Here is a 25,989-nt window from a genome sequence, read left to right as displayed (position 1 = left end):
TCTCTGGCCTTGCCTTCTGCCCACACTAAAGCTGGTTTTTCTCGTCTTGGCTACATAGGTTCTGATCGGTGGAATATGCTGCCTTCCACTGTTCGCTCTTGTACAGATTATCGCCCATTTGTTCGTTCATGCTTAACCTTTCTAGGGGCTCCCGTAAGAAGACCATAGGTCTGTGGGAAACACCCTAGTAAAATAAATAAAATAATTAATAATAATTAATAATAATTAACGATCCATTAACCGATTATAATCGTTAGCAAATAGTCAGATTTTGTTCAAACATTACTCTGTTTATCACAAGATATAACTTCGTAATACCAAGAAATTGCATTTGTAAACCGGTAGCTCCGAAACAAGCGGCAGTTTTGAAGTCGTTGAACATCCGAACATGAACCATACCCCTCGCAACTGCGCACTCACAGCGGGAACTGATTCGAACTTCAACAATGCGAGGGTTCTCACTCACGGGCTGTACGTTTTGGACTTTAAAAAATCCCTAAGTATATGCAGTAATCTATAACGTAAAAACAAGAACGGGAATATTGATCGATTACCGAGTAATTGGTATAGTCGTTTCAGCCCTAGTTTTGACTTTTGAGCACAACAAATGTCGCCTAAACTGCTCCCAGCTACTGTAAAATGAACTTTGGACCTGTACTGGGTTTTTTTTCAAATCAAAATCTATCATTTGAAGCGATTTAGCTCTGATATGATTAGCCACGAAATACTACGGCAGCGCGAAAATAAGAAAAACAAAGGAAAACCCGACACGCGTTAATGCGCCAAAAGGGAGCAAAAAAGAGGAGCGTAATGTACGTGCTCAAAACGTTCTATTAGTGCAATTAGGAGTATAATAGATGCAGACATGGCCAGACAACAACGAGTTCATGGAATTTTTAAGGATTTTTATGTTATTCAAAATCGATTTTCGTGTTCCGCTCATCAGTGAATAGTATCGGAACTGAGGGTACTGTGTACAAAAATAGAACATTTTATAACAGCATAATTAATTAAAAGTGTGAACAACAAAGGAAGTGCTACAGCATTACATAATAGGTGTCAAACATAGTGCTAACGTATATAACTGAGTGCAGCCACAAAGCAAGAGGTGATACAGTGCAACATGACACAACATTTACATCTGATAACCAACTACGAGAACAACTTTAGCGCGACTACATGCTTCTTTTGTTTACAAAGAACAGGATTATGCACTCAGTTATAATTATATGTTAGCACTATGTATGACACCTATTATGTAATGCTGTAGCACTTCCTTTTTTTGTTCACACTTTTAATTATGCTGTTATAAAAATATTAATGTTCTATTTTTGTACACAGTACCCTCAGTTCCGATACTATTCACTGATGAGCGGAACACGAAAATCGATTTTGAATAACATAAAAATCCTTAAAAATTCCATGAACTCGTTGTTGTCTGGCCATGTCTGCATCGATTATACTCCTAATTGCACTAATAAAATTGCTTTCTCCACGCCGACTCTTCAAAACGTTCTCGTGGAGATTACGCGGAGCCAGGTGAAACACGAAATAGGAACATACAGTGATATTATCATATTACCAAGAGTACATACCCCCCCCCCCCCGTTATGTACTCTTGATATTTCTGGTCGTGTCGGTCAGCCGAGCCCCCCCCCCCCCCCTGCATGCTGTACTTCGCTCACTGAGTCTCTTGCACGGCGTGATCAGGTGATTGTCATTAGGGTACACTTAAGAGAGAGCTTTAAAATTAATAGCAATGACCAGCACGCGTGGAGTGACCCAGCTGGTGAGAGGTCTTGGCATATCCCCTGCATGCTACTCCGCCTGATGCTGTCCAAGAGGAAAGTCGATATTTTCGATGCATTTTCAGGTCTTCGAGCACCAAAAAAGTGTCAGTAAATTAGATCTGTTGTCATTTTCGAGATCGTTATGATCCGATCCAGCTATCCGAGTTTCAGGGGTAAAAAAAATTCCGGGCCAAAAATAATTTTCACAGTAAAAATGGGGTAAAAATAGACATGACTACGTCATATAGAACTTAGAAGTACATGTACATGTACTGTACTGTACATGCCAAATTTCCATTGCACCGAAAACTTTAGCGAAAGCATGGCTTCGCTAAAATCAGCCGTTCAAAGTATCATACACAAAGATTTAATAGCCAGAAAAGCTGCAGTGCAGTACAGTGTGGCCAGACCAATCAAAAGCTTTTTTTTCTTTTTCTTTTTAGTGTTTATTTGAATTCGGATAGCTCGACAGTACAGTACAACTACAAAGAGTACCGAATAGAAGGCCCCGAGAACGGGAAACCAAAAAAACAAAACAAAAACAGCAACATCAATTTACTGATTATGCACATTGCTTGAAACTGAAAGCAAATCACAACAATGATGCATTTACCGGGCCTGTTCTAAGTTAAGTTATTGTATATCAGCTCTCAAAGAATTGTTGTTACTTCGCCAACATCCGGTCATGTACGGTTGAGTATCACTACACAATGTAGGCATGGGTGGGTAATGCTAGCATTATGGCTGGCATTACAGTCCCTTTTTTCCAGGTGGCATAATGCTGGCATTATAACACCATTTCGCATGCGAAATTGGCATTACAAGCATAATTGACGGTCGACAACGGTGTCATGCACGAAGCTGGCTAGGTCCAGTTCCGAAAATCGTGCATCTGAACCCGTCCAGAGACTTGACGTTGCAAAACAACCTTCTCAGTGGATTGTTTCAGACAACATGCTCACTGCTTTTTTTCTCCTTCGCTTTGGCCTTGATCCAAGACGGCCTTCTTAAATCGACTTTTCCAACTTTCAAACTGCCATTATGGAGTACAATATAGTGTGAGCAGTATAAGTGGCATTATATCCTCATATATATTATTATGAGCATTGCCTTTAGCATTACCGCAGCAAATAACTAGCATTACCCACCCATGCCTAAGTATCGCCACCAGGGAGTCGTAAAATACCTGTTTTTACGACTCCCTGACCGCCGCCATGCGCCAATGCACAATACAGAGATGTCCCCTTGCCTGCATTCGCGTCTATCGCGCGCTCGATCAGATCACTTGTGTGTTCAAATTCTGTAACATGCACACACACACACACATCCACATGCAAACGTCGCTGGACACGTGCGCACGCACACACCCAAGGAAGTAATTGAAACGGACGGCGTGAGTTTGCACCGAGTCGAAGCATAGCACAGTAAGACCAATCTCAACGTTGACAACTCGGTCGGCGGAAAAAAGGCACTAGGAACACGAGACAGCCAAGCCCGTACCGACAAAGAATTGATCATGACTCAATGTTGCCGGGAAAAACAAGGCATCGACATGTACCGGTATAAAATATTTGAAAAGAAAAGAATATCAAAGAGAGAAAGTACATGCGGAGACGAATTAATTTAAAAAAAATAACCCGACTTCATAGTGCAGTAGGTGCTGAAGCACTACGACCGTGACAAAATATTCTACGAACCGATTGAACTATCTGATAAACTAATGTGAATGCCAGCATCGGGGAAGAGCTCACCGGGGAACCTACTACAAATCTCACCGCCTCGCGCTGAGAGTGAGCAAAGAGTTGTGATTTCGTAAAGAAAGAAATTTGAATTGACAGCGGTGTTAGCACATACAGTGGAGACTAGAGGGAAATGAATCCAAAGAGGAGAGTATACTAAACCAATAGAACTGCGTAAATAGTGCACGGAAGAGATTATTTAACGGAAAAGTATGCATGATGGAACTTTAATACAAGTAGGTTAAAATATTGAGCGTGATTTTGAAAGATGAGTAGTGAATTTTGCTTGAAATTGTAATACTATTACATGTACCTAGGTCGTGATCATGGCTGTTCTAAACATGATAGCGTGTGTGTGTGTGTGTGTGTGTGCGTAGGACCACGTAGGATGCATTACTCCCACCACTAATTCTCTAGTGCGGCTGTCGATGGTCTGCCGGGCAGCAAAAAGCCACGCCACAGTCAGCCGGTACCAACACAGCACAGTGACCCAGTGGTCAAGTCAAGTACCTGCCATCGCATTAACGTGGGAGAGCACCAACTTACCAGCTGTCAGATCTCCCCAACACCAGCCGACCAGCTGTCAGATCTCACCAACACCAGCCGACCAGCTGTCAGATCTCACCAACACCAGCAGACCAGCTGTCAGACCTCGCCTACACCAGCCGACCAGCATAGAAGTGACATTCAGTCATCATAGCCCCAGCCGTCTTCGGCCTCACCTGCCGTCGGTGTCAGCTGCGGCGACCGATCAAAGCTGATGCTGTAGCCGGAGTTGAAGCGCTCGCAGTTGCCCTGCATATGGAGCGACGTCAGCGTATTCTCCTCATCGTCTTCCATATCTCCGTCCATACTGATGCCCGACTGGGGGCACACCTTGGACGCCACCGGGGCCTGGCGGTGCTGGTGGTGCTGCAGCTGCGGATAGAATGGCTGCGGCGGCAGTGTGGATTCTTCTTCCTCTTGAACCTCCTCCTCATCACGGTCGTCGTCGCTGCTGTCGTCGTCGTCTTGCTGGTACTGCTGTTGTTGCTGGTGCGGTTGCTGTTCGTGTGGTGTGTGCGAGAGATGCTGCTGTTGCTGCTGCTGGTGCTGCTGGTGCAGGTATGCAGCTTGGTCGTGCTGTGCGAGAGAGCGCTGCTGCTGGTGCTGCTGTGCGTGCATGCGCTGTTGTTGTTCCTGTGGATGCATGTGTTGCTGTTGTTGTTGCTCGTATGGCGGGTGGCCATGATGCTGATGCTGTTGTTGCTGGTGATGGCGCGGCGGGTGTGCGAACTGCTCCTGCGGGTGTGCGAACTGCTCCTGCTGCTGCGGGTATGCGTGCTGCGGGTGTGCGAACTGCTGATGGCGAGCCTGGGCGCTGAAGTGCATCGGCGTGTCTCGCTCCTCGTGCTGCCGCTGCAGCTGTGACTGAGATTGCTGGCGCTGCTGCCGGAACTGCTCCAGATTCATGGTCACGTAGCTGTCCGTGTCCGTGGAGAATGAGCTACTCGGCCTCGCCATCTGGTGGTGCTGCGGGGAATTCTGCGAGAGATGGTGCACGGCGGGGAAAGCCGACGACGAGTCATCGCCCAGGTCGCCATCCAAACCTAGCACGCTCATTTGAAAGCTCTCGCCGCCTGCGCCGGTCTCCATGGACGGCGGCATTGTGCCGGTACGGTTTTGCCTGCTGGGCAGTGGCGAGGACGGCTCGCTGAGCAGGTGGACGCCGGAGTGGTTGTCCTTGAACGAGCCTGAGGACAGCGTGCGAACGACGCCGGGTCGCGCCCTCGCCTGGTGCGGCGACATCAGGAAGTTGTCGTCGGGCGTCGACGACTGCAGCTCGAACTTGCGCGGAGACGAGACGGGCACGGCCGGAGCCTCCTCGGCTTGGTACGGGTGCAGCTGCGCCTGGTGCCAGTCGCCGTGGTGATGACCCTCCGCGGGGCTCGAGTACTGAGCACGACCGCCGGCGTGAAACGAGCCCGGCTCGTCGGCGAAATCCGACACCCACTGTCCCTGGCCACTGCCGGCCACCCGGTGTCTCGGGTCCATGCTGGTCGTCGTAGTTTCGTGATCCCCCATGTAGTACTCACCGCCGGTACCGCTATTCGCCACGCCGAAGAACTGGAAGCTGCGGCGCAGACGGTGGCTCTTCACGCGCGCCCCGTCCACCATCTTGTCGACGCGGAACGCCAGCGTTTCGCCGTTGCGGTTCAGGTGCGGGTGGTAGAAGCGCCAGACGGCGTAGCGCTTGCTCTTGTCCGTCAGCGGTCGTCGCGTGGTGCAGAAGAAGCCGATGCAGGCTATCGTCATGGTTATGCCAGCGAACACGCTCATGTACACGATGCCGTTGGAGCGTGTGGTCAGCGACCCTGGGCCCTGCGCGCTGGGCTGTGCTTCTTTGCACACCACGACACCATCTCCCCGATAGCCAGGCTGGCAGTAGCATACAAAGCTGCCCGGCGTGTTGCTGCAAGTGCCGTGCACGTGGCATTTGCTCGACCCGGCGCTGCCCTTACACTCATCTATATCCACACATTGATTGCCCGATGTGGTGAAGTAACCTCTCTCGCACGAGGTCTGGGCATGACAGAATCCCGCGACTGATACCAGCAGCAAGAGCAGCAGCAGACGCCGCTCAGCAGTCCACGCACAACTCAGTAATGGTCGAGCCATCATCGCCTCTGCACGAGCTCCCAGCTCGTCGCGGGCACAAAATCGCACTCCCCGCCCGTCTTGAACTCTTTCCAAAATCAGCTACAAAATTCTCAGTACCTACCTACCAGGCCACGAAAGCTTAGGTCACGACGCTGGGTCATTCCGCTTTCGGCTGGACAAATATTTTTAATCTTCCAGAGCGTAGACTGTCCGTGGTGAAGTGTTGGGTACTATTCGCCCATAAGCTTGAAAAAGGGCATTGGGAACTCAACAAACTCCAACTAACTAATTACTTACTTCCCTCCCATACCCTGTACCCTGAGCGTTGCGGTTCAAACTGCAGGTACGATCAAAGCGAGGAAAGTCACCTGGTCACCTGGTCACAGGGTAGATCTAGTACTAGTAGCAAGAGTACATGAAAACCAACACATGTACTCTTGCTAGTAGTAGTACTAGGCCGGATATCGATAGGGTGACCTACGCGTATACGGACTACAAGGCTACGGTACAAATTAATTTAGTTCCCTGCATGCACGCGGTGATATGCGGTACCACATGATTGTACAGATCAAGGAGTTGTAAAATAACGGTATCTTGCGACTCCTTCGTCCAGCTCACGAGCTACAGCAACAACACTTGTCACGCTTAGACTTAGTTCTTACTTGTAAAATATACCCTTGTTTGGCACACTTTTGTGAGAAATCGCACCTCGATATTCCAGTGCTGTCATTGTATCGTGTCACCCTCCCTTGATTGCTATTATTCCTTTGTTCTCATTTTGTTCTTTAGTACAACGGTGATTCCTGAAGAGTGTTGTTACTGTTGTACGAAAACTTGTTCGAATCATCTTTTTTTTCCATTGCCCTTTTTCTTCTTACATGTATTTTTCCTTACCCTTTAGGTTGTTTCTTGCATCGTCTCCATCGCTTACATTGTTAATAAAGTAGTCCACATGTCGCTTAAGCTCGTCCTACTTATTGCCATATTAAAATAATAATAATAATAATAATAATAATAATAATAATAATAATAATAATAATAATAATTTATTTAAACAGTTTCGTAATAAGTATTCGCACGCAACAACGCAAATCCACACAATTCAGTAGACACTTCTTTTCTATCAAACGTTTTCTTTCCCTTCTCTTCAGGATAGTACAGGGAATGTTGTAAATTTGAAAAACACATAACTATATAGAGAAGAGACGGAGTACTGGGGATTTGAATACGTCGATAATGGAAGTGACAACAACGATCAACAAGAGGAAACGAGGAAGACCAAGAAGTGACACGAAAACGGCCATGAAATCAACAAAAACGGCCATGAAATCAACAAAAACGGACATGAAATCAACGGACGTTGGAGGTGTGGACCGGAGCAACCAACCAAACAAGCCTAACGGAAGAGAACAACGGCAGGCGTCGAAGGTGACAGAGCTAAGTGATCGGACATCGTCCATCAAGCGTCATTTGTCGGGCAGTGCTAGTTGTCGTAAGTTGTATAGTGATATCTTTTCGATTTTGACTCGTGGAAGGTCTAAGTTACATCTTGCTGTGTTAGAAGCTCTGTATATTCGTAAACTAGATCCAGAACTATGTGTACAGAAGGAGAATGTGTTATCGTTGCAGTTGTTTGGTGTCACACCTCGTGAAAGTGTGACAAGTGTTCCCTGATGTGTTCAACGTGTTTGTCTACAACTTGCAGTTGTTTGTTTTTGAGTTTTTAACACTTTAATCATTTTAACACCTATGTTGAAGTGTTGACTTTTTTCTTTCTTTCATTCTCTATATAGTTATGTGTTTTTCAAATTTACAACATTCCCTGTACTATCCTGAAGAGAAGGGAAAGAAAAGGTTTGATAGAAAAGAAGTGTCTACTGAATTGTGTGGATTTGCGTTGTTGCGTGCGAATACTTATTACGAAACTGTTTTCCCACCGCCTCCAAACTACTGTTTGAATTTATTTAAAGTTGGTAGATAGTGGAAAATATGTTGCACCAAGCAAGCCCGAACGCGCCCAACCAGTTGTTGCTTCCGAAGTTTGCGGGCTTTTCGGGGATATTCACAATTTTGGGCAGATGCATCATTTGCATTTATTGACCAGGATATGATCCATGTCATGATCAGGTGCACAAGTTAGGAGGGAAAACGGGAAATTGGAGAGGACTCTACTTTGAGTGAATGCAATTTCATGGCATGAATGACTAGCGTCCAGCAGATAATGCTCCGAAAATGTTCGTATAATGCTAATCATAATGCTCCGAAAAACTACCTTGTAATGCTGATCTGTATAATGCTTCAACAAAGGCTATAATGCTCTTGGTTTGGAACAAAAATGGAAGAAAGGCTGCACATTGTCAAACTTCCAGGAAAGGATGCATTTAGTCGATCTGCTTCTGAAGCTGCTACAATATCTCTCACGAGCTCCACCACTTCTTAGCACTATAAGACATGATCGCGTCTCCATTGGCTGCTCTCCATTGTAACTTTGATGCAGGGCTGTGGCTGAATAGTGGGTGTATCAAGTCTTTCCCCCTGCTTATCCATGTAGTGAGAGGTGAAACCATTATTGCTCGTGATCATTTGGATGCTGGAAGCTTATCATGGGAAGTGGTATTCCTGCCTGCAGACAAGCTGTCACTGCTTCCACTCTGTGAAAATGCCTTCATCTGAAATAGCTCACGTGAGGCCAGTTCCTGAGAGACGATCTCAGATCGAGATCCCTCCCATTTCCAGAAATCCTGAAAACATGTGGTCAGAAGTTATTCTGCCGCTCTACATCCTCTGCTTGCCCCTGGTTGTCTTCTTCTCCTGAGGTTGCGTAGAGACAAGTGGGTGGCCACAATAGTCTTCTTTTCTGATAGCACTTGACTGTAGGCCTTGCATTACAATCGTCCATGACGAACTGTACGTGCTTCACCAGGAAAGTAAGACACGCGCTGCTGAGCACTCAAATCGACTTGCTACTGCGTCCATGAGAAATTCTAGTTCTTTTCGAGCCTGCTGAGCTGAGCTGGACTCGGCAAAGGCAGTTCTTTGGAACAAGCTCTTTCTGTTTGTAGCCACTCCTTCATCCAGGTCCAAATTTATCAATGGATCAGTGTTTACTTCAGTATCGCTAGAGATGCTATGGCCAGAGCCTATCGCATAACAGGAAAACTCCCCTTCGTCTGTTTGATATTCACTTCGCGTATGTCTAGTCCCCTCCATGGCTCTCCATGATTTCTATTCTAAAAAGAACTCCTCGTAAATCAACGTTACGGATTTTGTGTAACAGCCTCAGTTGGAACGTTGGGTATGCTACATCACGTGTACATACATTTTACCTGACTACATTGCTACATAAAGACTTTATGCAGCAATGGCATTACATGTATGCAATCAGGTAAATGAGACAGAGAAAAAGAGACTGAGAGAGGGACAAAGAGAGACAGAAGAAGAGACAAAAATAGAGGGACAGGCAGAATGACAAACGGAAAAGAAGACAGACAAACATAGACAGACAAGCAGAGACAGCCAAACAACCAGACCGAGACAGGGAGACAGTAGGAGAGTTACACAGACAAACACAGACAGGCAGACAGGCAGACAGAAAGACCAAAACGAAGACGCAGAGAAGCACATAGACAGAGAGAGAGAGAGAGAGAGAGAGAGAGAGAGAGAGAGAGAGAGAGAGAGAGAGAGAGAGAGAGAGAGAGAGAGAGAGAGAGAGAGAGAGAGAGAGAGAGGAGAGAGAGAGAGAGAGACACACACACACATACACACATACACACACAGAAACACAGAGGGAAAACTGAGAAAGAGAGGGACAGAAGAAGAGAAAGAAACAGATAGAGACAGAGAAAAGAGACCGAGTGAGGGACAAAGTGAGACACACAGAGAAGGAGTGAAGAAGGGAAGCAGGCAGAGAAACAGAGACAAGCAGATAGACAGAAGTACAGCGACAGGTAGACAGAGAGACAGAAAGGAAGACAGACAGACAGACAGATGGACAGACAGACAGACAGACAGACAGATAGGGACAAGCACACAGACAGAACGAGATAGCCAGACAGCTAGAGAATGACAAAGACAGGCATACAGACAAACCAAGACACAGGCAGAGACACATAGACAGAGAGAGAGAGAGAGAGAGAGAGAGAGAGAGGGACAGATAGATAGCCAGAGAGATTGATAGAACAGAGACAGACAGAATGAGAGACATGTAGAGACACGCGGATGCGAGAGATTCGTTCATTTTTTATTTTTTTATTTTTATTTTTTATGTTTCTAATAGTGCAGTAGTAGCGTGCATGTACTAGTAGGTGGCAGCAGAATGCACACAGTGTGCTGAGTTGTCGAATGCGGCGAAACCCAGAGTGAAGTAGATACTACAGCAAAGCTGATCTTTGGTAATGCTTCCTGACTATGCTGCCTATGCTGCCCGATGATTGCACTGGGCGTGAAACTCAAAGTTGCAATGAACCAGCCGTGTACCACTGGTGTACTATGAGCAAAAACGTATAGGGAGGTGAACTTATAAAACAGTGAGCCGAAAAAATACGATTCAAAAAGCCGATTCACAAACTAGGTGAAGACAGGTAGAGAGAGAGAGTAGAGAGATAGAGAGAAAGAGAGAGATAGAGAGATAGAGAAAGAGAGAGAGGGAGAGAGAGAGAGAGAGAGAGAGAGAGAGAGAGAGAGAGGGGGGAGAGAGAGAGAGAGAGAGAGAGAGAGAGAGAGAGAGAGAGAGAGAGAGAGAGAGAGAGAGAGAGAGAGAGAGAGAGAGAGAGAGAGAGAGAGAGAGAGAGAGAGAGAGAGAGAGAGAGAGAGGGAGAGAGAGAGAGGGAGAGAGATACCGGTATGTGCACATATACCCTGCACCCGTGCATGCACACACACGCGCACGTGCACGCACACACATACACACACAGAGGGAGTTGATAGGTGGAGAATTGCGAAATCATGGGACATGTTTATACCCAGTGTGCGCTCAAGGAGGTAAAGAGAGAGGGATACAGTCAACTTCGCTAATAAAGACAGCGGGTATAACGACAATTCGCGAATAACGACAGAATTCCCATGCCCAGAGCAAATTTAGTCCCATCTAACTGTAATACAGATACATAATGAGACTTCGGGTATAATGACACTTCGCGAATAAGGACACTTTTCTGACGCCCCACCGAGTGTCGTTATAGGCGAAGTTGACTGTAGATAGAGAGATATCTTTGGCAAAGTACGTTCGGCCCTGGTTTAAATCTGGCATTGGAAAATTTATTTTCATTACAATCAGGTTCGGCCTCATTTTCTCCGTGCTGCGCAGATGAGTCCACAAAGGACAAAACAGTTCTGTCCCCAGATTGGGTACATAGAGATAGAGAGATATAGATGAAGATAGGGAGAGAGAGAGAGAGAGACATAGGCAGCTGTCTTTGCCATTACAATCCGACGTATTCCGTGTGGTGTAGACCAGGTGTGCATTGAGAATCATTTCACAGGGCCTCGCAATAATTATTTGGAAATGGGCAGGAATGTGGTGCAAGTCTTGATATGTTCCACTCAGGTCATGTCTGATATTGTTGGCATAAGAGAAAATCAGCGGGTGTTCATCCACAGCACTAGCAGACTTGCGTGTTTCTCTTGCGACGGATGCACATGGTACTTAATTTCTGTGTCAATTGGCTCATTCTGCGGGCGAGTGGTCACTGCCAGAGTTCAATGTCGGAAAAAGGTAAGTAGCTCTAGAGTGCAGTATAGAGAAAATTGTGACAAATACGCGGTCATTAGGAGAGACTATACCAGCAACTTCGACTCATATACTTCAATATCTAATTGGCTCTGTATAGAAGAGGGTGCTCAGTGGTATTGGAGTTGTGGTTGAACAATAGCGTATCTTTTAGGTACATGTGGCATCCATTGGTCTTGTTTGCGTGACACAAGGCATGCAACCGGACAATGTTGTTGAAAGGCTTCATTACCAAAGAACTTGATTGGCTTGCCATTTACCTTTCTGTATGGCGTGACATTGTTTCCATGGACTGGTTTAGATTCTTGCCGTTGTTTCCAGGGAGTCCAGCCAATTAATAGCAACTGAAGCTATTTGAATAGCCGGATTATGTCTTCTTATCTGGTCTGCACTCCATCCGCTTGCATCCGTAAGCAATGCAGACGCGTTGTCCCTTGCACAGGCACGTGACTTCTGCATGCAATTCTGGGAGAGCGTACAGTGGCAGGACGAATATTCCCTTGAAGTTGCAACATGATCTGAATAATCGCAGGACATCAAGTCTTGACACTACTTGTGACATGATCAATTCTGCTATGCTCGAATGCAGACTAGCAATAAGAGGCATTCGTCAGATACTAGTAACCATGAGGTACTGAGACGATTCTCTTTGGCAAGCCACCCACTCTGCTATAAATACTCAAAGTTTTAATAATCTGTCATCTGCCTGCTCCAACTTGACTGTCCTCCTGACAAGTGAAAACCGCTGGCGTCGTCTGGGCCATAAACACCATTATTGGCATTAATCCAACGCCTCCGTTGCTCCTCATTTCTGCAGCTCGTAACTATAGGTCTGGCACATCGAAAAACTAAAATACTTGGAGTTCAAGCTACAATTTCAGAGTCAGGAAGTTGCAAATGGCAAGAAACCCAGTTTCCCTTCACCTTTGGCATCACGAGCAATGACCATTATTCCCGTAGCTATGCAGAAGACGTTACTTTATTATTATTTCACCGTCCAATGGTAGAAGCCAATGCAAAGGAGGGGGCGTTAGCCAGCCATGGCAAGAGAAGAAAAAAAAAAAAAGAATGAAGGAAAGAAGATGATAATCGGAAGAAAATAATGCATCAGCGGGGTGAAATGTATCACTATGTTGACCATGGTGGAGAGCGGCGAGATAAGCTAGCAAAAGAGGCGAGCGAGCCTACTTCAGTAACGTCTGGCGCTAGCCAGGGTGCTACCACTAGATATGGCATGTTCTCCATTTCTTTCCTCAGTCCGTGCGCCAAGCCCTTGAGTAGCCTGTTTTTTATTTGCAACCGCGGGAAAAATCGAGGTGCAAAAAGATGACGACGACACAATTGTTTTGTTGGTAGTTTGCAACCTTATTTGGACCTGAACTGGCGTGTGCTGGAGGAATCCTTGTTCATAACTGGTTTGCAGCTGAGGTATGTCCCTTTGTAACCTATGGCACTTTAGCTGAGGTTCGTTGCGCCCAACTGTAGACCATGAAGACCTGTGTTTGCACTACATCTTTTTTCGTCGTAATCGTACCATCAACTTGCTTGTCGTGCTGGAGGGGATAGCATAATCGGACACTCTCGGCTTATGCTCTAAGCGAAAGGTAGATATATTTGGGTTTGGATTCTCAAAGCACATCCCAATGAGGCTATGCAAAATGGAGCGGCCCACAATTTCGTGGAGGTATGTCGAATTGTGTGGAATTTTGCACTAAAGTAACTGTGCTTGAACAAGGACGTTTTGGCTGCTTATTTTCCTTGGGCATCTCGACATTGCAAACTAGTCCCCTTGCTGTTGTGTCTTCGACATCTAAACGGAATTTCTATGTAAGTCGTGTGGTTGGGGTCCAGATTTTAATCAAAATCCAGCAGTATTCCTGGCTGCTAATCTAGTTTGCTAAAGTTCTGGCTGAAGGTAGTCGGTTGAACAGTTTCTTTTGTATGTACCATGGTCAGATGGTAGGACGTTCATTACTGAGTACATAATTATAGATGGAGTACATAGTCAAAGAAACTTTTTATGTAGTTTAGCACAGCTGCACAGAAGTGCAGGGCCTGAAACAAAAGCAAGAGCTGGAGACTCAGCGTCCGCAGCATATGCGAATGCATTGTGAGAGCATGTGTCTTCGAATTCAGCATCACACACATATGCACACTCACACACACACACACACACACACACACACACACACACACGCGCGCGCGCACACACACACACACACACACACACACATACACACCACACACACACACATACACACCACACACACGCACGCACATCTGGCGCTGGTTGGGTGTTGCATACTGAACATTCTGTACTTGCAGCCTTATCTTGATCATGTGTGATAGTTGTGTCACAGGTTTTTGCCCTATTTTCTGGATTCTCTGTGCTTTCTGTAGATGGTCTTGTGCGCTCGTCATCAACAGCACTACACTACTGTAGGTCCAGTGGGCCAATCAGGCTGAACGGCATCATCCAGCTGTGACTGGGGTGGGTGTAGGTAAGTGTCTCTGCGTGCTCTGATGGTCGACTTGTGGCTTCTGGCCTTCAATCATTGTTCTTGCACGGGACCTGCCTCTCATACCCTGTGGTTCACTCGTGTTGGCAGGCTGTGATGCACAGTGGAATCCTTGATGTGGCACTCGGTGTACATGTATGTTGTTGCACGCGACAATATTGCTACTGATGGGCTTTGGTGTGATGCTCTGAATAGATGTACCATGAAAGCCTCTTGATTGGTCTCCGCAGTACATTCGCTTGCCTGGCTCGTTTTTGTCGATATTATCCACTGTTGCAATGGAGAACTTTGCGCGAGGTATCTCACTGTTCATTCCGAGCTCTGATTTCTTATCAATGATGGTCTTTTGATATCGCTTGTAGGAGTCGACACCTGCTGTTGCGCCGGCTCGAGCTAGTACTCGCATGAGCTCGCTGGAATTGCTATGTGCATCCACAAAGTCCGAAAGAACAAGCTGGAAAGGGTAAGTGCATGCTGGTGTGCTTGCATGCATCATACATGATAGCACAAACAAGCACCTGATCCTCTTTGCACGGTGGTTGGATGCTTGACTTCCTTCTGACTTTGATTGGCCATACATCATCAGCCAAATGTGTCCCCACAACTCACTGTCCACACTATCCACCACTGCGTCCAGCTTCATTTCCGACAGTGAAGTTAGAACGTTATGCTCTTTGTGTTTGAATTCTTGTGCTTGACTTTTGATTAATTTTGTGAGTGCATTGCAGCCGACAGCTCTGACACGAAGGATGATGGGCCACTGGGTTGGCTTGTGTGCTGTGTGCGCTGGGTTTCATTTTGTGCTCTGTGTTTCAGGGTCTCGGATCGTGCAACGGCGAGGGAATTGTATAAGCACAGAACTGTGTCACACCGTGTACGGTACAGGAGCGTACCTCGTTTCTTACTGGTACCATATGACCCATGGCTGAGATGAGCGCCAAGCTTCGAAATAAGGCTGGACAGTAGCCACCGGTTGTTGCAGTTGATGGATGGTAAAGAAGAGGTGAAGAAATCAGCAGCCGTTGCCAGAAGAAGAGAACGGTTCTCGAGGAATGCAAGACAGACGAATCTTGCTGTTGCCAACAATGCGGACTCCTCGGGTGAGGTGCACTGGTGCATTTCGTCTGTTATACTCTGCATCAGGCTCTCCAGCTTGAAGTCAGTAGTCTGACTGTCCACCATATCCAGTTGGCCTTTATAACAGGCTAGGCAAAAAGCACTATCCGCGGTGACCGTAAGACCACGCTCAGCGTGCAGCTGACGTTGAACGGCTCCGACGTTCGGACATTTACGCTTAATTAACACTCCTTATTTGTGCGCTGCACATGGTGCATGTGGGCCTGTTGCTGTCATGTAGCTGCATGTTATGCCGGTTGCAGAGACCCGCTGGCTGATCGTTTAATGCTTGTAATGAAAGTCTACTGCTCTACTGCTTGTAATGAAACTGTGACATGCCGTGGCAAGTCACAACCATCTACTGAGCAGTCTGGTGTTGTTGCGAGTACGGGTACAGGTGTTGGTGGTGGTGCTGGTGCTGCTGCTGCTGCTGCAACATGCTGTGCAGGCATTGCTTCTGTAGGCTGCACGTTGTCAGTGACAGGCATTGGCTCTGCTGAATGATTTATGAGCCTTTTCATGCATTTCTTGCAGATACATGCATTTCATGGTATTGTAGGATGATGTGCATATTCCCAGCATTGCGTGGTCTCGGGGTGGGCATATCTGCCATCAAGGGGAACATCTTGGCAGGCTACACATGGTCCGCATTGCCTGTCAGGATGCAATTTCGAGCCCTGGCTTTGGCGGCCTATTTGGACTTGGTCACAGTGCGGACACTCGTGGTTTCTTCCTGGCCTATAGCAACACCATCTGTCCGCCCATTCGCGTAGTTTTATCAGAGATAGAGCCTTGCAAAATAAGACGGCCCACAATCTCCTGCGACGTATCTACGAAATGGGAAATTGAGAAGAGAAACAAAAAGGCACCGCAACGACGTGAGATGTCGAATATCGTGGTGCACTTTCGAAAATGTGCTCATCACTCACCCTTCTAACACGATAACGGCGCAAAAGCAATCGATATAGGAGGATAAGCCTGTATTCTCAAGGTAACCAATTGTCGAAAATTGAGAAGAATTCGGTATGTCACTAAATTCGTCTTCAAATTTCCCGCGGTTGCAAATAAAAGTGCAACTTTTAGACGCCTTTTTTGAACTTGGCGCACGGACTGTCCTTGGCGCTGATAGGTGGAATTCTCTGCCTGTCTCGTGTCGTCAGGTTGAGCATCTATCCGTTTTTGTTTCGCTCTGTAAAGAGCACTTAGGGTTCCCTGTAACAAGACGGCAACGTCTGTAGGGCCTTCCCTATCAAAATAATAAATTCTACTACTACTACTACTACTACTACTACACAGCTTTAATTCCCGTAGCTATGCAGAAGACGTTACTTCAGTAACGTCTGGCGCTAGCCAGGGTCCACACAGCTTTAATTTGGTGTTTGTTTGTTTGTTTGTTTGTTTGTTTGTTTGTGTCACGCTTGGCGCTGTCCCGTATCTGTCCCGTACCGTACCGTACCAGCACAGACAGCTGGCCACAATAATTATATATAAGGCGGTGTTTACATGAGGCGTTTCAACCCGGGTTGAGTTCGACCCGGGTCAGATTTCAACCCGCCATGTGCATAAAATGAATTGCGCGTTTACATGACGCATTGCGCTTGACCCGGGTTGAAATTTCGCCCCGGGTTGATTTCAACCCTCCCCCCAAGGGGAGGGTTGAAATCAACCCGGGTCAAGAAAATCGTACAAACGTACTTCTGTGCGTATCTCGCGCCAGGTTTGAACGGCACTGCAGATGCAAATTTCGCGCGAACGGATTCACGTGACCATACAGGACTGTAGAAGTGGACTTTTGGCGGCATATCAGTATTTGACCCGGGTCAACTGTCTTCATGTAAACGCTCACCTCTTTTGTCTATCGTACAGACTTTCAACCCGGGCTGAACTCGACCCGGGTTGAAATTTCTCATGTAAACACAGCCTTAGGCTGTGTTTACATGAGAAATTTCAACCCGGGTCGAGTTCAGCCCGGGTTGAAAGTCTGTACGACAAACAAAAGAGGTGAGCGTTTATATGAAGACAGTTGACCCGGGTCAAATACTGATATGCCGCCAAAAGTCCACTTCTACAGTCCTGTATGGTCACGTGAATCCGTTCGCGCGAAATTTGCATCTGCAGTGCTGTTCAAACCTGGCGCGAGATACGCACAGAAGTACGTTTGTACGATTTTCTTGACCCGGGTTGATTTCAACCCTCCCCTTGGGGGGAGGGTTGAAATCAACCCGGGGCGAAATTTCAACCCGGGTCAAGCGCAATGCGTCATGTAAACGCGCCATTCACTTTGTGCACATGGCGGGTTGAAATCTGACCCGGGTCGAACTCAACCCGGGTTGAAACGCTTCATGTAAACACAGCCTTAGTTGTTTGTTTGTGCCATCAGCATGCCCGGCGCTATCCCATACCTGTCCCGTACCATCAAGAGAATGAGTATATTATATGCGAAGTGTATGGGGGAATGCATTCACTGTTCAGGCCGATAGTGCAGTAGCACTTTGTGTGGATTTGTGTGCGAGGCCGAGATCACACTGGCAGGCTGGCTGGGCCGCCTGTCGACCAGCCCGGGAATCACATGTAGGCCGATAGCATAATAATTATAACGTTTATAGATTGTATAGCAGGGATTCGTATTATGTAAACGACTCCCTGCTGTACAGAGAGATTTTCTGGAAAGAAATACGAAGTAGGGAGACGAGGAAATGCTATTAGAATGGACGTTAGTTGCCGAATAAAAGACAGGATGCGTCGGCAAAAACAAACTTTCGAAGAGAGATCCCGTCATCTCCAAAATAATCCTGAACGGGCGAGTCAGCGCCGGTCACAGGAAACGTCGGAAGAGAGATCCCGTCGACTCCAGAACGTCCGTGATCGGCAGAGTCAGCGCCGGTCACATAGGGGTGTGCGGATAATGCGCGAAAAGGTGGCAGATTCTGCTCGAAAAGCAGTGAAATTGGCAGAACCATACAAACCTTATGGCGGGCAATTCCTCGAATTCTGCTCCATTTCTTTATCCACATACCAAACATGCATGAAACTTACCAGAAAAAGTACCGAATTCTGCCAATTTTTCTGCCGGAATTATCCGCATATGCCTACCGGTCACAGGAAACGTCAGGACAGACATCCCTTCGACTCCAGAACGCTAGCCAGGGCCATCACAGCTTTGACACGTTACATGCATGATGAGCAAGCAAAAAAGCATAGCGTAGGGCCCTGAGCTTCCAAGCTCTCTCGTTTGGTATTTGTGTGTTTGTTTGTTTGTTTGTGTAACGCCGGGCGCTATCCGTATCTGACGGCAAAAAAGCATAGGATGTTATAAATTTTTCAATTTTTCCTAATTTTTTCAGGCAAATCCTGGGATTCGAACCCGCACTATCGCCCTACGTAGCTACATGCATTCCCCCATACACTTCGCATTCATACCCATTCTTCCAAGTTGCTTCACGTTATTAACTTGCGTTTGAAAGCCCTATTTAAATATTGCGGGCAGCTGTATGTGGCCAGCTGTGTTTAATGGTACGGTACGGTATGGGAGACGGTGTCGTATTACCCTCGATCGTACCTGTCCCGTACCTATCCCCTACCGTACCGTGCCATCAAAGACGGCTAGCGCGGCTGGCCACAATGCATTATTCAAATAGGGCTTTCAAATGCAAGATCACAATGTGAAACAACTTGGAAGAATTAGTATGTATGCGAAGTGTATCGGGGGGATGCATGCAGGGCGCGCGATAGCGCGGGTTCGAATCCCAGGTTATGTCTTAAAATAGGATTTTTTTAAAGAATTTATACCATCATATGCTTTTTTTTGTCTAGGTCATCAAGGCAAAAAAGCATAGCGTAGGGCCCTGAGCTTCCAAGCTCTCTCGTCAGCCAGCAATGTTTCACTAGAGCAAAGCCGCTGGCGGGAACAGAAAGCTTTCCATCAACTAACGTTTCTTTCCCAGCAAAAACAAAATTTCAAAAACAAAACAAAAAAGGAGCAACATCAAGCCCGGCCCATACCCGGTGCAGACTGTGCCAGGGTCCGGTATATAGCCGGCTGGCAAGGCTCTCCCACAGATTCCAGTACAAAGGCCACGGCCAAGTGTCACTGAGACGCGTGCGCTGGCCTGGACGTGGACACCTACAAAAGTACTTAAAGTAGACGAAGAGCAGCTAGCTAGGCCTTCGCGCGCGGCAGAAAATTCGACAGGGGGCGGGAAGAGCGGGGACGGATCAACGTCACTTTATGGTACGATAGAGACACTCCACATCGGAATTCTGCAGTTTCAATGCTACTTCGTCTCCCAGATTCACCACCTGCCAACTAGTTTACTTTCTTTGTTCTTGGAAGAAGGGACACGGCGAAGTCGGTGTTCATCTAATTCTCAGCGACGACCTTCCAGGTTGCCGATTTCTCGGTAGGAGAGCATTTTCCAATCTACCGTGATCGCGAACTAAACCCAGCCCCGCAGTTGACGGCGACAGGAGGTTTCCTACATACGCAAGCCTTCAACGGGCCTTTTATTTTATTTTTTTTTTTTCATCACATTGCACATACCTACGGAAGAAGGGGGAGACAAAACGAAGACGAAACAAAAAAAACAACAATGGGTGTGTAGGCGCTACATGAGCTGCGCTGGTGAGATGCAGTGGACTCCCCCGACCAAGGGTCTCGGGATCGGCGTACACAGCAAGCACCATGGGAGAGGGGGGGGGGCGAGAGGAATGGCGGAGAGAGAGAGAGAGAGAGAGAGAGAGAGAGAGAGAGAGAGAGAAAGAGAGAGAGAGAGAGAGAGAGAGAGAGAGAGAGAGAGAGAGAGAGAGAGAGAGAGAGAGAGAGAGAGAGAGAGAGAGAGAGAGAGAGAGAGAGGGAGAGGGAGAGGGAGAGGGAGAGGGAGAGGGAGAGGGAGAGGGAGAGGGAGAGGGAGAGGGGAGGGAGAGGGAGAGGGAGAGGGAGAGGGAGAGGGAGAGGGAGAGGGAGGGAGAGAGAGAGAGAGAGAGAGAGAGAGAGAGAGAGAGAGAGAGAGAGAGAGAGAGATAGAGAAGAAGAGAGAGAGAGAGAGAGAGAGAGAGAGAGAGAGAGAGAGAGAGAGAGAGAGAGAGAGAGAGAGAGAGAGAGAGAGAGAGAGAGAGAGAGAGAGAGAGAGAGACAGAGAGAGACAGAGAGAGACAGAGAGAGACAGAGAGAGAGAGACAGAGAAAGAGAGACAGAGAAAGAGAGACAGAGAAAGAGAGAGAGAGAGAGGGAGGGAGAGAGAGAGAGAGAGAGAGAGAGAGAGAGACAGAGGGAGAGACAGAGAGAGGGAGAGAGAGAGTGCACAAGAAAGAAGAGAGAGATGGGTAAGTGAGGGAAAGAGAGTGAAAGAGGTGGAGAGATATAAGTATAGAGAGAGAAAGAGTGCACAAGAAAGAAGAGAGAGATGGGTAAGTGAGGGAAAGAGAGTGAAAGAGGTGGAGAGATATAAGTATAGAGAGAGAAAGAGTTCAGCGGCATATCGTCGCTATGACTATAATGCTACTTTGAGAAGAGGGTCAACATAATGATTTGCGTCCACTGATGGCAGGCCAGTGTGATAGATGTGCATGGCTAGCACCAGTCATGAGCAGAGCACCAGTCACTCTGTTGCAGGTCACGGTATGCAGCAATCTTGAATCTCTGCAGGTGTTTCCGGGCTGGCTGCTTGTCCAGAATTGCCTGTGGCAGTCTATTCCACACTGGCACGATGCAGTATGGGAAAGAGCGCAGAAGGTAATCAGGAGCTCGTGGCGAGAGATTCAGCTCAAGCTGGTGGGGATGGTGCTGTGCTTGGGCTGCTCGAGTACGGCGATGACGTGGTGGTATAGCCGGCGGGGGACACATGGCTGCAACTTGAGGCAGACCATGGCCACACATCAGTTTGTACAGTAGGCAGAGAGCAGAGACCTTTCGCCGAACAAGGAGGCTGGGAAGAATCGTACCAACGGCCAATGACATTTAGGGCGCGGAGCTGGACAGCATCCAGCATGGCCAGGTGTGAGGGGGCTGATCCCATCCACGCAAGGGGGGCATATTCCAGCATTGGCCGGACGAATCCTTTGTAAACAGTCACCCTGCCCGCGTGGCTGAGGAGGGGTGCTGCCTTCCGCAGGAGGCCCAGCCGCTGCTTAGCACGTGATGCCACTTGCCAAAGGTGGAGTCTGTAGCTCAGTTTAGAATCAAACGTCACTCCAAGCACCTTCGCAGATTCATCTGGTGGGAGAGGAGTTCCGCCAAATGACAGCTGGGGAGGCACTGTATCCTTCCGCTGGTGCGACAGAGTGATAGTTTGCGATTTTGATGGCTCAAACGCAATCTTCCATCTCTTGCCCCAGGCATGAAGCTCATCTAGGCTGCGTTGTAGTGAGGCATTCGAGGCTTGGTCAAGGAGGGAGTACAAAGTTGTATCATCAGCAAAAGTGTTCAGGTTTGTGCCATGCGACAAGCAGCTTGAAATGTCGTTTACGTACACGAGGAACAATGTAGGTCCAAGGATACTACCTTGTGGGACGCCAGACTGGACAGGGTGCACCGATGAGCTCTGGCCATGAACAACAGCTTTAATGGTGCGACATTGCAGGTAGTGGGTAAGCCATGCGAGCAGTGAACCCCCTATCCCCAGCTGGCGGGCCTTGTAATGTACGCCAGCATGAGACACTTTGTCAAAAGCCCCCGCTATGTCCACGGCAACTGCTTGCATAGCTCCACCTTCTGCCATGGCATTGGCCCACTCATACTGTAGGACAGTCAGGAGGTCTGCAGCTCCGGTGCCACGACGAAAACCGTATTGACGAGTATTCAGCAGACGGTGGCGTTCCAAGAAGTTGACAAGCTGGGAGTTGGCTATACTCTCCATTACTTTCGACAGGATGCTGAGGAGAGACACAGGTCGATAATTTGAAACAATTGACTTGGAGGACTTCTTCTGTATGGGGGACACATGGGCTAGTTTCCAGGAAGCTGGCTGGGCCCCTGCTCTGAAGCAGCAAGAGAACAAGCGAGCAGCAGGCTCTGCCAGCTCCCTGTGGCATTCCTTGAGGACTCTAGCTGATATGCCATCGGGGCCAGTGGCCTTGTGCGGATTTAGCGCCGCTAGTTGACGACGGACATTGGCTGGACGAATGTGGATGGCTGTGATCTGAGGTGCCGTGGCATCAAGTTGCATAGCAGGGAGCTGATCAGAGGCAGAGAAATCGTTGGAGCCGAGGCTGCACTTCATGGCAAAGTATTGGGCAAAGCACTCGGCTTTCTCCCTAGCAGTGGTGTGCTCGTGTCAAGATCTGTCGACCAGGACAGGTATATCGCTTTGGCGGCTAACACCAGCAGCTCGCTTAATAGCTGTCCACCATTGCTTGTCTTGCAAGGAGCCAGATGACAGCTTTCTAGAAGCTCGCTCTTTGCATTGCTGTTGGGCATGTTGCAGAACATGCACACAATGTGTAACGGATGCCAGGAAGGTTTCTTTCTGTTGCAAGCTATCGGGGTCTTGCCTCCAAACTCTCCAGGCTTGTTGCTTTAGGTGCACCGCTTGTTGGCAGGCAGGTGTCCACCAGACCGGGTCAGTGGCCATTACTTTAATGGTCTTGGAGGGAATAAACTGAGACATGGCATCGGAGCACAATTCCTGTGAGGGCTTCACAAGCAGCGTCAGGGTCATTTGATAGGACAGTTGGCCAGTTAATGCGGCTAAGATGTGCGCGCATCCTTCCCCAGTCTGCTCTAGCATACTGCCAGACAATTCTTAGGGCCGGTTGCTCCTTGCGGGGACGTACGGTCTTGAACTCTGTTAAGATAGTGACATGGTCTGAGCGTCCAAGCGGCGGACCAGTGGTGACAGATGCTGCACCTGGGAGGTCAGATATAACTAAGTCCAGTGTGTTGTTCTTGCGGGTTGGTTCGGAGACATGTTGGGTGAGGTAGTGCGAGGCGCACAAGTCCTCTAAGGCTTCCCCAGCAACAGTGGTCTTGGTGCTGCCCAGCCAAGCGGTGTTGTGGACATTGAAGTCACCCGTGATCAGAACATAGTCACCGAGGTGCCGGACAGCGAGCAAGGTCTCCTCAAGATACTCAATAAGACTGATATCTGACTCACTGGAGCTCCCAGACCGGTAGAGGGCACAGAATACAATTTTATGATGATCACACGTTTCAATAAGAAGCCAGATGACTTCAAAGTCATGACATGGCACGGTGTCAAGGTGACGAAAGCACAGACCTGCTTTTAGCCATACAGCAACACCGCCTCCATGTGCAGTGCGGTCCTTGCGTACTGCGGGGCAGTATCCGGGTATTAGTGTTTCAGCTGGAGACATTTTCTCGGCAGTGAGTTTTGTCTCAGTTACTATGGCAATGTCTACAGTCTGCTGACGGAGGGCATGTTGTAGCTCACCGAACTTGGACTGGAGACCGAATGCATTGGTCAGAAAGATCGATAGACTTGACATATTTGTTTGTGGCTTAGTTGCTTCCTGGAAGAGGGTGTAGCGGTGGCGGAGGGGGAATCTGAGACGGGACATCCATGTCTATCACTGGCTCCTGGTCGGACGCGCTCATGTGTTGATCGTCTGGAGATTGCTTGTCGGACAGGTGCTGGTACTTCTCAAAATTCCACTGGCGTGAGTATACAGGTCGCGGCCAGAATCCCTTGGAGTTGACCAGCGCAGCCGTTTTCGAGTTGAGTACGAGTCGTGCGGAGGATCTGGCTTCCTTCCGGAAGATCTTGCACTCGTAGATTTTGACTTGAGTTTCGGCTGAGCTTGCTCGGTTGGTGACGAACTGACTGAGTTTCTCCGTAGTCGTGTCACTCGGTAAGTTCCCACAAACAGTACTTTCCGCTTTCCCGTGGGCTTTGTGCTGCAAACTAGCTCCCAAAGTCCACTGTCCTCGTTGTCGTCTTCAAAGCTGGGCAGCAGGTTTGAATTTGCCGATCTTTCATCACGATGCACCTCTGGTACACGTGCTCGAGCAAGGGGCTTTGGACTGTCGGACTGTGGGGTCGGTTCGTGAACCGAGCTCACAGAAAGTTGGTCTGTACGTGTACAGGGGGTCACGGATGCGCGGTCATCCCGTACATGAGCTTTTGAACTCTCCTTCAGTCCTTCCCCAGACGCGCAAAAAAAGACCTCTCCCACTAATCCCGATATAACAGATTCTTGACTGATTTTTGCCGCGAAAGCGAAAAAATGTTCTCAAATTTGAGAACTGTCCTAAATTGGTTCTGAGAGATGGAAGCCGTTTTACATGGCCTACGTAGTTTTACTTTGCACCACCTCGTTTTATTTCACACCATGTATTCTTTACGGGACGCTCTTTCGGCAGATATATTTTTAGTGAAGTTTCGTAGATGAGACGTATATCGAAAATGTTGTGAACGAAGCTGAAATTGGCATTTTTATGCACCTAATTTCAAGCCGGATTATCGCCAGAGCACGCAGCGTTTTCGGCCAGCACGAAGGCGGCAGCATATAGAGGTAAGCAATACCTATCACTTACAAGACAAATCTGATCTGTTCACGACCTCCAAATACCTAAAATTCAGAACTTGCTGTGCTTGCTTGGCCCTATGTACATGTATGTGACATAGAGGATCACACACATTTGGCAAGTAGATCTACAATGCACAACATTATAATACCGTCTTCTAAGCTGTAGTCTTCACTGGTTTACAGTTTTGGATCTGTAGAGTAAAGCCTCATTCACACTTCGCTTTGCGCAAGGGAAACACGTCACAACGGCCGTTTGCGGTGAGAAAGTTGACTTGATCTTGAGTTGAGTTACTTGATTGGTCCATCGCGCGAACTTCGCCTGTGCGCATTGCGTTCATGAAATGAAGTATGATTCAGTCTTGAATGTGCCAGTCCATTGCTCAGTTTTACCATGTTCTTGCCTAAGTCTGTTGTGAGTTATCTTGAATCCATAGACATTTCGCCGTATTAGTACCATCCGTTCCATAAAAATGCTGGTTCTTGTAATGGCATGCACCATAAAATGACATCTGTTCTATGACCGTAATCATTTGCCCACCATATCTTCTACATTTAGTGAGATGTTGCCTAGGGCTGCTGCACTGTATGCATGCAGTTGTAGTTCCCACCGCCTTGATGCTGGCGGCATATTCAACATGACATGTATGCATTGTATGCACGCCTATGGATTCATCAGCGGCCGTTCTAAGCGGGATATATTCAGCGATATACCCCGCTCGGTTCACATGGGTCACTTCGAGAATAAGGAAACTTTAAGCCTAGTTCGCATTCGACGTAACGCTGACGGTATGGAACGTAAGGGCCTGTTGGGACGGCCGGGGTGAGGTGTAAAATCTTGTACGATTCGTAAGACATAACATGTAGTTTTGACACGACATGCAGCAGCTATTGCGATTTTCAAGAAGTGACACGAAATCTTATCTTCCTAAAATTTGAATCAGTTGTGCTAGCCATTCGGCGAGTTATCATGGAAA

The 25,989-nt window shown here is 47.7% G+C and overlaps 1 long non-coding RNA gene across 1 annotated transcript; it reads left to right on the top strand.

The window, feature by feature from the left end:
• Positions 1–13,527: 13,527 nt before the first annotated feature.
• LOC135820659 (uncharacterized) lies at positions 13,528–15,893 on the top strand. The gene is made up of 5 exons (XR_010554167.1): positions 13,528–13,581; positions 13,682–13,724; positions 14,298–14,398; positions 14,779–14,879; positions 15,233–15,893. It is a non-coding gene; the product is annotated as an uncharacterized LOC135820659 (long non-coding RNA).
• The last annotated feature ends 10,096 nt before the right edge of the window (positions 15,894–25,989 follow it).

Source organism: Sycon ciliatum, chromosome 7, assembly GCF_964019385.1.
Source record: "Sycon ciliatum chromosome 7, ocSycCili1.1, whole genome shotgun sequence".
Classification (NCBI taxonomy): Eukaryota; Metazoa; Porifera; class Calcarea; order Leucosolenida; family Sycettidae; genus Sycon; species Sycon ciliatum.
Note: the sequence above shows the minus strand (reverse complement) of the source record. Positions and strands in the feature narration are given on the sequence as shown.